We start from the raw sequence: 14,292 nt of genomic DNA, 5'->3' as shown, positions 1-14,292 counted from the left end.
ATATCACTCACATCTGTCTTTGATGGTTGTTTTATCTAACCATTTCAATAGCTAGCTTTGTCTTAATTGAGTTTATTTCACAATAAAGCAGATCGAATTATTTGACTCAATGGGTGTAACATCCCGTTTTATTTTGTTGATGAGTGGTTGACCCTTAATGGTCTTACCCTCTCTCCTAATTCAACAATATTTTTGTTAGCCTATCTTCTTAGGCAGTGAATCTTTCATAATGATTACTGATAAATAATAATTGTAACTGCATCTTTCCTTTATAACTATCCATCACCCTAATGTAGCGATATAATGCTTTATTGAGTTCTTGATATCACTCCTTTGTTGGTGATATTGTTTCGTTGATATAAACATTGTTTCTTCATTTAGTGACCCAAATGCATCGATATTGCTGACATACTTCTTCAATGTAGTTATTGTTTGTCTTCACTCGAAAAGCTCTGTATGGGTCGTATGCGAGAATTTGTATTGTTCTTTATCAAAGATATTTCTGCCCTTATTACCTGTGATAAGGATTTACATTCTGCAATTTTGGAAGAGGTGCTCTCTGATTTTTGTTAACAAAGCTTGCTTCTTATACAGTACCCAACTTTTATAATACTTTAAGAAATCTGCAAGTTCTCCATGAGTTTTCTATCGCTGCTCTAGACTGGAATACTAAGCATGCCTCCTACCAACTGCGTTTTCACTGGAAGATCATGTTACTATGCATAATTCATGATATCTTATTATTTGTTTCTTGTTATTCCTAAGCTCTTTCCTGCGGCTCTTTCCATCACTTGTCTGTACATTAAAAAAATGCTGATTGTATTGTGAAGACAACAACAAATGAATGCCGTTCGAATTGTGGAAACAGTTTAATCAATTGTAATTTATGACTGTTTTGTTCCATTTTGAATTCATTTTTTATTTTTTCAATTTTTTATTTTTTTAATGATAAGCTGGTTCTCGAATCGCTGCCACTACTCATCGTGGCTTTGATATTATCCCCCTTGGTAAGGAAATACTGTTAGAGATGCCACGTTTGGAGCACGGGTTTACAATAATGCACGCTGTTGCCAGTGCACCATCTTTATCTAAACTTTGACATGTGGTCAATGGAAACACTACAATTTAGAGGCTAATGAAAATAGATAAAGCTTTAAACAAGGTTAATGTCTACATGAGTCTGAAATGCATATGCGACATCTGATAAACGGACCTCCACACGGAGAAGTCTTCTAACCCTGTCATGAACCATGATTACTCACAAGGGGAAACTTCAATCACATCACTTGGAACCAAGAAGGGAAACTATGCACTAATGTTTACAGATAAGCTTGCTGTATCCTCAACTTTTGATATTTTGATCACCTCCATTTTTTAACATAGAATATTAATATGGCTGACTTATATGAAAATAAACTATCTCCTTCGTCTTTTACTATCATGCCATCATTCATCTGCAAGAATGAATTCTGATGCTTATTATGTGATTTCTCCATAGATATCATAAAACCATGACTGTTGGCATTGTAGTTGCTGAGCAAAGGCCTTTAGAATTTCAGTATATGGAATTAAATGCTGCTCTTTCCTCCATTGAATGAAGATACATTCCTCATGATATCATTGTCTATTTGAAGTTTGAACTGCATTTATTCTGGTCTTTGAATAGGTTAACTGCCAAAATAAAAATAAAAATAAAAATTCTAACATATGTGCTAGGGACGATGATCAACGGCTTCCTATGTCGCTTTATAATGGGATAAATTGGATTAGAAAACTGTATTTTATTGTCACCGCATTGATCTTCAACACTTTTGCCACTTGTTTAAGCCCCATAGATAAATGTATATAGAAATCCATATTTAAAATTAAGAGATATTAAGGGGAGATGTGATTTAATTTAGACAATGGCCGTGGCCTAAGTCATTCTTGGTGTTTGGATATGTACTCAATATCAAAGTCTATGCCATCCAAAACAACAATTGTGAGAGGCCTATAATGTGAATATCCTCCAAGATATTTGTTCTATAGATACTTGGCCACATCTTTGGAATTGAGGAGACAATTAAATAGTTTGAGTGGTCACGATCTCCTTCAAGAGATAGAAACACTTTTATGCCACTCTTATGAAAGGGCTCAATGTCATAATTCAACTTTCTATATGTTTCCTGGGCAGGACAATGGTGACTTGCTAGGTAGAGCTCCTATAGTTGCCAAACTTGTATACGAATGCGAGCATCACGATTTCAAAGTTTTCACTTTCGCAAGTGTCTTTCATAGATGTTTCATTGCCATTCTGACCAAATATATGATCATTTGGATTGATAATTGTACTTCTGTGATTGCATCACTTTAGGCGGACTATCATCGAAGCTAGAACGAATCACCATTATCTTTAATTATATTCTTACATTTTCAGCCTGCTTTGATACCATGTTAAGGAACATGATTCGTTTTCTGCAAACTTAATAAGACTTTCATTGTTATAGGCATGTTCCAAATGTAGATTTGAATCTCTTATAAATATGAGAGGAGACATGTCTCTACGGTTAGTCATCATTAGTTAATATTAACAATAGTATATGTATTATATATATTAGTGTTCCGGGACTCTGCGAGTCCGAGACAGAGGCAGCCTTTTCGAGGCAAATGGCCTCTGGACTCGGACTCAGCCGAGTCCTGGCAAAGTCCACGTGGACTCGCCAAGTCCCGAGCCTAGGACTCTTGCCAGCGGCTAAGGCCATAAAGTGCAAAAAAGAAAAAAACAAAGACTTAAGTTGCAATTTTTCCGTTTTTATAACATCTATTTCACTCAGAAAGGTCATTTCATCATTTTCTTATGCTTGTGATAGAGAGGAAAGAGTTAGAGAAGTGTATAGGGTTTTGAAATAGAAATTAGCAAACTGGTTGGCTCTCTCATATCGATTGTTGATGGTTTGTGCAACTTTGTAGCTTGCAGTTAAGCATTGAGAGGAGCTTAATGAAGCATTTGGAGGAGGCGTCTAGAAACTTACTTGCATTTTCATTGTTTGTGCAAATTTGAAGAGGTAAGCAACAAGTTGCATTTCTTTGTATTGTTTTGTAATATGTTTTACAGTCATATTTTTTGCTTTCCATTTTGTTTACATTTGTTTTAGTCTCTACTTCTAGTATCTACTAGTTAGATTTATTCTAATTTATCTTGATGACAAACTTGATAAGTAAGAAGGCACTAAAGTTTAAAAACCTGATTTGATGCTAACTTTTTTCTATTTATAATATATTCATATTGCAACAGCAAACACATTGACATCATGCCTCAGGGTGAGCCTTCTGGAAATGGAACTAGAGTTGCATTTAACCCTGATGTAGACCTAGCTGCAATTGCAAGGGATAGGGCTTGGAAACATGCCATGTTGGGCCACAAAAAGAGAGTTCTTATATGTTAGCATTGCGGTGTAATATAGAATGGGGGAGGCATAAATAGATTGAAGTATCACCTAGCACATATACCTAGGCATGGTGCTAAAAAATGCAAAGAAGTACCCTAGGATATTATGCGAGACATGCAAACTCTTTTAGAGGAAAAAATGGAAAAAAAAGAATTGAAAAAGAAGCAACAAGAAATGGCACAACTAGCCCAACAGGGATCTTCTAGTTTTCGCTCTCCATTATCCCTTACTTCACCTGCTGCTGCTGCTGCTACTGCTACTACTTCTACAAGTGTGACCATTGGGCCTTACATTTGTAAGCAAAGATCTACACTTGATTCCATCTTTGTTCCATGCATGGCTCCAGGTGCACAACCATCGCTTGAGAGCATGGGTTGGAACAAGGAGAAGCATGATTATGCAAAATTGACACTTGGAGAGTTCTTCATCTACATCAACATTTCATTCAATGTAGCAAGGTACTTATTTATTTAAATTTATGTTTTACTTTTCTTACTTTCAAGTTTGAAGAGACAATAATATGCTTATTTTGTTTATTTTAATTTGATTTCAAATTTAATAGTAATAATATAATATACTAATTTGTTTAACTTTAAATTTTATTTAATTTGTTTTAGGTCCCCCTATTGGCAAATTGCAATTGATGCTATTACTATTTGTGGTCCGAGGTTCAACGCCCCTACTGCTGACGAGCTAGGACGCCCTATTTTGACCCAAAGGGTGGCTGATGTAGAAGATACAATCAAGGAGTATCATGAAGTGTGGAAGACGAAGGGTTGCACCATCATGTCTGATGGTTGGACTGATAGGAGTGGAACACTCCTCAACTTTGTTGTCTCCTCATCAGGTAATTGTAGACATAAAAAATTTAGAAGTAGAACTTGTACTTAAGTGATTAAGTTTATAAATTATGAATTAATGATTGATCATTGATCATTATAGTAATTCGTATCTTTTTTTTCAGGTGCCACGATTTAAAAAAATCAATTGATGTCTTAGGAAAAACAAAGAATACTGAATATCTTTGTGAGGTAATGGATGAAGTGATAAAGGACGTGGGTGAGGAGAATGTGGTACACAGTTGCAGATAATGCAACAAATTATGTAGCTGCAGAAAAGCTTCTTATGGAGAGACACCCTCACTTATTTTGGATCCCTTGTGCTACTCAATGCATTGACCTCATATTAGAGGATCATGATAAAGTCCCTTGGATAAAAACAATAATAGAGCAAGGAAAGAGTGTATGCAAATTCATATATAATCATACATAGGTCCTCAACTTCATGAGGAAATACACTGACCAAAAGGAGTTGTTTCGTCCAAGGGTCACTAGATTTGCAACCAATTTTCTCACATTGAAATCTTTGCTTAATTCAAAGAGAGGTTTGAGACACATGTTTGTTAGTGAGGAGTGGATTGCATCATCATATGCAAAGAACATTGCAGGGACTGATGTATCTGATCGCATTTTTGATGAGGCTTCCTTTTGGACACCGATCACTAATACTGTGACAGTAATTTTCCTTTTTGTCCTCATTTCAACTTTTTTGTTTATGAAATAATGTTATAAATTATTGTTAATTTTTTAAAGAAAAAACTTAAAGCTGATTGTTTCTCTTCCAACTTTCATAATGATTGTAGTTCGTAAAGTTGCTTGCTGTTCTCCTATGAATTGTTGATGGAGAGAAGCCCTCAATTGGCTACATTTATGAGGGCATGGGTAGGGTGAAGGAGGCCATTCACTCTTTTTTTGTAGGGAGTCGAGATAGGTATGGGCCTATATGGGATATCATTGATAGGCATTGACACAATCTACTTCATATGCCTATACATGCAATGACCTACTTAATCCAGCATACCAATTTAGCCAACATTTCAAGGCTGATGATGAGGTGTGGAGTGGCCTCTATGATGTTGTAGAGAGAATGCCACCTAATTTAAGAGTTGAAACAATTATAGTTTGTGAGATTGAGTTGTTTAAGAAAGCTCAAGGGGACTTATTTGCACAAAAGTTATGCAAGAAAAATAGGACATAATTAATGCATGATAAATTTTTTTGATTCTACATCCTAATTTCTAATTTTATTAGCATTTTAATTTGATAAAGTCAAAGTTATTGAATTGATTTAAAATTTTCTTGTTTTAGATGCATGTTGGGAGATGTTTGGCACTAAGGTGCCAAATTTACAAAGGACTGCGATTCGCATCTTGAGCCAGCCATCTAGTGCATCAGGATGCGAACGTAATTGGAGTCTATTTGAGCATAAGCACAATAGGTTGGTAGTGAAAAAATTGAATGATCTTGTCTTTGTTCACTACAACCTTTGTCTTCGTCATAGATAGATCTTGGGCACCCGATACATCACCGATTGTATTAGAGAATGTTGATCCACATGCAGAGTGGAACACAGAGATCGCTGATCCTGTATTCAATGATGAAGATGTGGAGTGAGTTGATCAGGTGGATCGAGAGGTTGAGGCAGTAGCAATGGCAGTCGAGGAGGATAGAGCGCGAGGAGATAGAGTGCAGGACCTTGAGGCTAGGAGTGATGGATCTAAGTCTAATGATGAGGATTATGTGGGTGAGGATGAGGATGGGGATGGGGATGACGATGAGGTTTAGCCTCAAACATCGGGAGAAAGGATGGCTCTACAATCTTCCATGACTTATCTTAGGTGTACTCATAGTAGGACATAGGCTACTATGAGCCTTAGACTTTTACTGTTCTACACTCTAGTTGTTATTTTGATATATGTTTTGAACTTTTCATACCATGGATTTTGTAATCAATGAATATTGTAGACATTTGACTCTGTAGCGACACTATGTTTATTACTTTATATTGTGTTATTTAGTTTTCTTTCCTTCAGAAATTTGCTTTTATACTTATGTGATCCATGCAAAATTGTGTATGCGTATTAAGTAGCTTTTATTTATCTCAATTATTGTGTATTTGATGTTAATTGACTAAAAGATGCATGAAAAAATCTTAAAATCCTTAAAAATCTTTGAATTTCATGGGTTTTTCAATTTTCCGAGTCTGTTGAGTTTGAGTTCGAGTCGGATTTTGACTTTCCGAGTCAGAGGTGAGGCTGAGTCCTGTAAGTATGATATATAATATAATATTATATGTATGTATGTAAACGTATATATAAGAATATATTTAAATTATTATTTACTAATAACAATGATTTAACCAATCCGACTAAAGCTACAACCTTAACTTATCATGTAGATGCCATAGGGGAATTGGTTTCACATGGGACCCATACGAGACTTATGGAATCATATATGGTCTTTGTGAGCCAGTTTGGGACAATCATCTATGTTTTTGGAGTAATCTTTACTTTTTAGGGATTGACTGAGATGCATCATGAGACCTCAGTGATCAGCTTGGAGACTTTTGGCACAGTTTTTTTTTTTGGAGCGGTTCCTAAATTTTTGGAATAGATTGTGAGCTAGGTCGCAATGGTCAGAGAACCTTAGTTGACAAGTGTCACAACATATAACTCAAATTGGGGTTGAGATGAGCGAGTTATGAATAATTTGGAAATAATTAAATGATTTTTTCAGTTAGTTGTAATAAAATAATAATAAAGTGATTCATTACAGTCACTTTATAATATAATAATAAATTATAAGTTAGGGGGGTCAAGGCACAAGTTCCTAGGATGTGATTAATGTAAGTTGTAACTTAAAATGGGGCCATATCATAGTGATAAATAAAGCCCTCATGTGGATTGAATTCCTAGATGAGGAAATATTCAAAATAAAACTTAGTTAAGTTTATAATATAAAATATGGAGAAATCCTAAATGGTACGAAACATTTAGGGAGGGAAAGAAAATTAAAATAAAAGAGAGTTTTGGAGGCATTTGGCGATCCTCCATGTTTGTTATTTTTATAACAGCATGGGGATTTGAGCATTCATGAGGGTTTGAGGAAAAATTCGTCTTGCAGGAGTGAAATCTCTTGGAGGAAATTGAAGTTGGATGCAGCCCTAGCTCTTGGTGATAAGAATTTGCTTTTTAATCAGTGTTTTTTTCTATATTGGGATCAATATTTGAGTGCAATCACATAGATTTGATTGTAGCAGGCAGAGATTTTCACATAAATCACAAATCAGTGCATTGGACTGCGATCTTATTAATTTTGTTGATTTGTAAAAGCCTAGGGTTTTCATGATTCACTCCCATCTAGAACACGAGGAAAAAATGCAGTTCAGACCACCATATTGGGATGTTTGGGGCAGGAATCAGTTGTTTTGGACTGCAGAGATTAGGAAGTAAATTACCGGGAAGAAAATCTAGCTAGCCATAGCTGTACCACCTCATATTGGTTCCAGATTTCACCCAGACTTGGATGGTAGCTTGGAGGCAGCAAAAACACATAGAGATATGAATTTGCTGAAGTTGTTCTTCATTCTAATATACTGTTAACAATTCCAGGAATGTATTAGTCTGTTTTGATTTTATGTTAATGTAATTTCTAAGTTGCCGATTTGGGTGCAGATTCAAGAATCAGGTGCTCGGATGCATGAATTTTTTTTGGAGGGATGTGGATGTGTTTCGATATATATATATATATATATGCAAAGAAACTTAGAATTGCAAGAAATATACAAAATTAAATCATTTGATAGTACGATACTACACCATTGAAATCCATGAGGGATGCATCCAGAAGGCATCCACAGGGCTTCTGTGTTTGGTTCCGCCTCCCCTAGCATCCGCTTCCACCTCTACTGCTTTCCCAGACGCATCAGTATCTAAGTTTAATTTCCAATCAAATAAACTTGAATCTTCTATTCCTCAGCATTTAGCCTTGGTTATCAGTTATTCTCAGCATTTGTAATTTTCTTTTCATCTTAATATTTTAAAAATAGAAAAGTAAAAAAGACAACACAAAATCGAAAAAATCAAGAAAAAAAACATTGAAAAAATTAGAATTTTTAAAAACCATATTTGAGTGCATCTATTACACTAGAGTTGTGAATGATTGTAGAGAAATTCTTTCTCAAACTAATGAAAATTTTCTTATAAAGTATGATCGTTGTGTGTAATAACCCCAATCGGTTATAACTTCATAATAAACACCAAATTCTTTTATAATTCAGTTGTTTGACATTTCGTCAAGCACTTTGCAAGAAAGATTTGATACCACTGTAATGAGCTCTGTTGGCTCTCAAACAATAGGTAAGACATGCCTTGAAACCCTTTGAAATGAGTTCTAGCAGCAATTGCAACTGTAGATATGTAAACGCTGCTCCCAAAGTGCAGATAAGAAAAAACACCTAGCGACAAATATAAATGGGTGCTCAACCAACTTTAAATTAACGAGCACCCAACCGCTTCTCAACAACAATAATAACAGTACGAGAAGACACCAAATTCCAAATTGCCAACACCACAGTATCTCCCAATCCCAATGTATACAACAATGGAGATAGAGAACAATTCTCAAAAAATTAATTCACAATACCTCAGTTGTGAGTTGCATTGAACTTCTCAAGAACAAACCCTTATACTTAAGCAAGGGCATAGAAAAATCAGACTTAAGAAACGTCACAAAGATGACAATGCAAAATAAGATAATCAAATAATCAGATGCTTTTCTAATCAAATGCCTTCATATTTATAGTCTCCAAATGACAACAGTTTCCCAAAAGAAGTCTACTTACACAATATTAAAATATAATAAAGTGTCATTAATATAATTTATTAATTGCTTTTGGCTCAAAAAATGACCATTTCCACCATAACATTTTGACACGTAAGGCCATTGTTTCTTGTTGTCACAATTTAAAACTTTTTCATGTTGGCTCCAACGAGCTATGATACCAAGCTGACCAACCAACAACACCCACAAAAATACCAACCTCAACATATTTAGATGAATAATAATAATAATTCACCCATCTTGCAAAAACAATAGAAGAAGCATCATAATCGAAATTTGACAACACCAAAGTGATCCTGATGATGAAAGATGATGAATGAGTCCGACGGGGTGACTTACCATAAATAGACACTCCCTCCAAAATTATTGGAGCCCAAAATAAAAACTGAGAGCATCACAGAACTCTAACTCAGCTGAGCTCATTGGAACCAACTGTTTTACTTACTATAAATGATAAGTCTCTCAAATGGAGCCAAAACACACCATAGGCTGCTAAAAGGCCTATAACCCCACAATTGAGACCCTCAAATCCCACTATCAACTCACGAGGGTCACGATGGTGAATTGACCAAGCCAACAGCAGGAACCTACTAAAAATAGGGACATTACATTGTGGACCAATTAAATTTGTTGACCATTAAAATATCTAGAAATTTGGTTTGGCTAAACTCGTACGGTTTAGTGATTGGAAGACCATAGAGAATCTTGTTCGCTAGGTTTACAATCTGACTTATATTTTTACAGTGGCAAATGGGAGCATTTCTATTGGTCAAAACACTCTATTATATCATGAAATATTTTTCCTTTTTAATAAGTTTTTCTTCTCTTATTATTCTTTCTAGATTATATGCTACTAACTTGACGATTCTTAAGAATTAGAAAAATAGTTTTGATGCCCGAGGAATGATTTGGTCAATAGGAGAAGGCATAGTTGAACAAAAAAGACATAAGGACTTCGTGAGAATGTTACTAGGGTGAAGAAGTTTGTCATGAGCTGATTGAATGGACACAATTATAACAATATAGTAGTAGAAGAAGAGAAGCCCAAAATCATGTTACTTGGTCAAATGCTGGGAGTGATACTTCATCCAAATGCATGGAATTATTGAAGAATGGTGAGGTCCTCATGATGGAAAGGTAATACTGAAACTAGTAAGAAAAAAGGATAAAGCCATAGAGTGAATGCATGTTTTTTGGATTTTGTGAAGTAAGAGGTAAGCATTGCAAGGTTGTAGTTGATAATGTTAGCATGGATAAAATTAGTTATGTATGAGATGGTAGAGAAGTTAGGGATGAGAACAATTGTTCATCTTAGGCTTCAACAAGTGGGTTGGCGGCAACAACACCATCAAATGTTGGTGAACCAACAATGTTTAGTGAGCTTTCAAATAGTCATTTATGAAGAAATTGTGTAGTATGACATCAAATTCATGATTGCATATGGCATAGTTTTGGGAAGGTTATGACAATATGATAGGATAGTAGTTGATGATGGTAGGATAAATGCTAATGGCTTGGTGAAGAATGGGAGAAGACACAACATACTCCATTGACAACTATGGAAGAAAACATGATACATGGTCCAAGGATGTTGTTAGAAGAAGAAATGATTCTTTGATTATTTTTGAGATTAATATTTTAATTGATCAATGTAGAAACAACCATATAGCCGTATTAGTAACTTATGTTGGTGATTACATTATTTGGTTACTTTCCATAGTTGGACGAACTGGGATTCGAAAATCCTCCTTATTTAAGCAGATAACCATAATAGTCCACTTATAATACTTTGAAGGCTTCTATTGCTGCCAATCAATAATGAAAACCATTAATTGTGGATCCCGACTCATTAGTTGGAAGACATTTATCCTAAAAATGATATGTTCATTAGTCAATGAATTTAAGATTCAAGGAATACACCTAAGTCAATCATTACTTCCATGATTGAGCTGCTCCTACTATTATAGAGCCTGTGAATTAGCCGGAAATAGAGAAAAGAGAAACGTTTGGATTTCTCGGTGCTTCTCGGGTCAATGATTGTGGAAGCGAGGTATGTTCTAGCATCTCATTCCAAACAAGGCATTATGTTGTTGCGTAGTCTCTTAATTCACGACTCTCCATATATTTGTGTAATTGTTGAGGGAGGTGGAATTTATTGTTTCAAGGTTTAGTGGTACCTTGTTGAACAACACTTCATCTCTCCTAGTTATCATGCTAAGAATGGACTAATGAATTGCAAATGAATTACCATTATTCAATTATATGGTCGAACTGTTTGTGTTTAAGCTATTATAGTTTGAACCATAAATGTTACCATTCATATTAGCAGTGAATGAAGTTATGCTGTCATAAGACGATAAGGGGGGCAAGTTCCAACATTTTCTGCATCAACAGATGGACTCAGCAATCTATGAATCTTACCATTGTGAAGTGTATGGAAGAAAATACGAAATAGAGGTGTGACAATTTGATGAAAGGCAATAAAAGAGTTTAGATTTCTTGGATACGACATGAACATTTCACAAGGGAATGCATTAATTATGTCCAACTTAGTTTTGCAGAATTGTGGTCTTAACACAATTAAAGATGACCATTCAATTACCTTCTCTAGTTGGGCTGAAGATAAACTTCCTTTGTTACTTCTAGAAGCAACTATCAACTAAGGGAACAAAATCTTCTGTGCTAACAGGTAACTTATTGGCACACGATACTTAGAATTGGGCATTAAATGGACCTTGGTCATGATGAGAGGGTCTTCATCCTAAACATGTATAACAATGAGATCAATCGTCAAGATTATGAAGCAAGGCGACACATTCAACAAAGGGTAGAAATACCAAGTGGTTTTTTGAAGGAGTACTTGGACCGCTTGGACAAATAGCTTGAGGTTGCTAGGAATGCAATTGACCCAAAATTGGTTGCAGAGCAGGAACTCACATTCTCACTAGCGATCCATTAGGAAGGTTTTTAATGAGCACCTTGAGAAAAGTATTGTTGGTTATTACCTCTTGAATACTACTTTTATTTTCATATCATATTCAATCAGTTAACTATATCCTTGCATGTAATGTACGAATTATTTTCTTTATGATGCTCTTATTTTTTTCCTTGATCCCCAAGGATATGTTTTTGCAAAGAAGAAAAAGAAGAATAGAAATAAGTTTGCCAAATTTGATGTGATACAAAATAGTTCAACGATATAAGAGTTGAAATTTTACATTGTGGGAGGGGGGAACAATAACCAATGTTGCATTCGCATTTGAATCATTGTTAGAGGGGAGATGTTAGATAAGAGACACTATAAGAGTTCCAATTTTAAACCATCTCTAGAGGGGAGATGTCTCTCAAATAATCTAAGAATGGGAGCACAGACTATATACTCAAATTGTTTAACAAATACTTATATGGAAGCATTCCTTTTTCCAATTTGATGCATATGGACCTTCATTGAAGCAACTTGTATCAAGGATCTACATGTATGTTCTTCCAGGAAGACAAGAATGGTGCATTAGGAATGCTATTGAGGCATTTTAAAAATTTTTCTCTAGGACTTGATCTTATTTTAGTCCAAAGTGGTATTGGATCTAGCACCTTCAACACATGTGACTCAATTTAGACAATCAGAGACTCTTGAAGCAAGACATCTTTTGATGAATGAGATTATGAGTATCCTTCTGTATAAAGAGGGAGCCTGACCTTTCATTAGAAGGAAATCTTGTACAAAGAGGTCAAGTGGTTGATACATGTACTTAAGAGAACCAAATTATTGTAATATCTTATGTTGTCAAGCCCAAGGATAAATCTGCAGTTTAGTACATTCATTCATGGTACTATGAATCAATGTATGCTTTTGTGACAGAGGGAGCAGAGAGAGGATATGCTTCAATTCATGTTTAGGATCCTGGTCATATTGATTCAGAGGGAGTAAACTATGTTGAGATGGATTCTCTAGTGATAAAAAAACTATAGCAATTAGAGGACTATGATTCATGAGATGAAGTTCCATGTATGTAAACAAAAAGGCCTTTATGCAAATGGCTAAACCATAGATGGATACTTGGAATGTTATTCATTTAGAGTTCATTATCATTGAAGATCTAACAATTGATATTTTCTCCAAGCCTTTTACAAGAGTGAAGTTTAGACATTATTGAAGAAATGTTTGGAGTTATTGAACATAACCCTTTTTGAAAGGGAGATTCAACATTTGTGATTAAATTTGATGTACTTATAATAAGTTTTTCTTTGTGAGAGAGAAGTTCAAGTTGAAATTCTTTGTAATGTTTTCTTTTTTGTCAGAGAGAAGTTTGAGGTGAAAGTCGTTGTTTACCCTCTAGGAATGTTCATAGTGGATGTCATGTGAGTTACTACATGCCTTTGTGGAAACATCATGGAAGGTGATGATCTTTCATTGATGTTTTCTGGTGGTTACAATAGTAAGGTGATGATCTTACAATAGTCTAACTTGCTATCATGATTGATGTTATAATGATGTCCTTATAGATCATTATAATGTACATCTCTCATGTAACAAAGTTAGTAGTTACATAGATATGGCATGGTGTGTACTATGAGACTAGTACATAGAGACACCTTGTGCTGATATTTTCTTTGGTAGGCATCATGAGACTTGATGCTAGTGCACAAACCAAAGAAAATATAAGGATGGTGAATATCTTATGGATGATATTCTTGTATATACCATACTTTGATGATACCATAAGGTAATGTATAAATAATGGGCAGATATCTTTTCTGGTAGACATCATGAGATGTAATGTTAGTGTGCATACCAAGTAAAGATACGAGTATGGTGATTATCAAATGGTTAATATTCTTGGGTATACCATACTCTTGATGTTACCGTGAGGTAATAGTTGTAAACTATGTTGTTTATTTGGATAGAAATCATCCTCCCTAGCTAAGAGGGAGTGTTAATAATTGTAACTTCGATCGGATAATTCCAATTGATGGAATCGAATGTTTGAATGACTTGTCGTCTTTAAACATTTGATGTCTATGCTTCACTATTGTTATCTTGGAGCATTTGTATTCTTGATAATTAGTTATTAATTATATATATATATATATTACATACACACACACACACACACACACACACACACACATATATATATATTACATATAAATTAGTATCATATATTTTAATCATGATAATACCT

The 14,292-nt window shown here is 34.9% G+C and overlaps 1 protein-coding gene across 1 annotated transcript in view; it reads left to right on the top strand.

The window, feature by feature from the left end:
* Positions 1–14,292, top strand: part of LOC149575198 (ATP-dependent DNA helicase SRS2-like protein At4g25120) — a 255,426-nt gene that overhangs the window by 159,046 nt on the left and 82,088 nt on the right. The gene's annotated exons all lie outside the window — the stretch shown is intronic.

The sequence above is a fragment of the Cupressus sempervirens genome, chromosome 2 (assembly GCF_028749045.1).
Source record: "Cupressus sempervirens isolate cs-2001-9-10 chromosome 2, ASM2874904v1, whole genome shotgun sequence".
Lineage (NCBI taxonomy): Eukaryota > Viridiplantae > Streptophyta > Pinopsida > Cupressales > Cupressaceae > Cupressus > Cupressus sempervirens.
Note: the sequence above shows the minus strand (reverse complement) of the source record. Positions and strands in the feature narration are given on the sequence as shown.